This window comes from Octodon degus, unplaced genomic scaffold (assembly GCF_000260255.1).
Source record: "Octodon degus isolate 3935 unplaced genomic scaffold, OctDeg1.0 scaffold03552, whole genome shotgun sequence".
NCBI lineage: Eukaryota > Metazoa > Chordata > Mammalia > Rodentia > Octodontidae > Octodon > Octodon degus.
The window spans coordinates 1-609 of NW_004528128.1; positions in this window are offsets into that span (position 1 = coordinate 1).

Consider the following 609-nt stretch of genomic DNA (forward strand, 5'->3'; position numbering starts at 1 on the left):
ATAATGGTTGCACCAGTCTATATTCCCACCAGCAGTGGAGAAGGGTTCCTTTTTCCCCACAGCCTCTCCAACATTTGTTGTTGGTTGATTTCTTTCTGATAGCCATCCTTTCTGGGGTGAGATGATATCTCAATGTTGTCTTCATTTGCATTTCACAGATGGCTAGTGATGTGGAGCATTTTTTCATATATTTATTTGCATCTTTAATTTCTTCCTCTGAGAAGTGTGTGTTCATCTCAGATGCCCATTTCTGGATTGCTTCTTTAAATTTTGGGGCCCTAATGTTTTTTAGTTCTTTATAGATTCTAGAGAGCAGACCTTTGTCTGAGTACTTATCAGTCATGATTTTTTTCAAATTTATGGGTTGCCTTTTCACTTTGTTGGTAATTTCTTTTGACGTGAAAAAACTTCTCAGTAAGAGCAGGTCCCATGGTTAATTCTTTCACCTGTTTCCTGTGTGATTTGATTTCTGTCCATGAACTCTTTGCCTACCCCTATGTCTTCAAGAGTTCCTCCCTCTTTCTCATCCAGGAGACTTAGTGTCTCTGCTTTAATGTTTAGATCTTTAATCCATTTTGACTTTAGTTTAGTGCATGGTGATAGACCTGG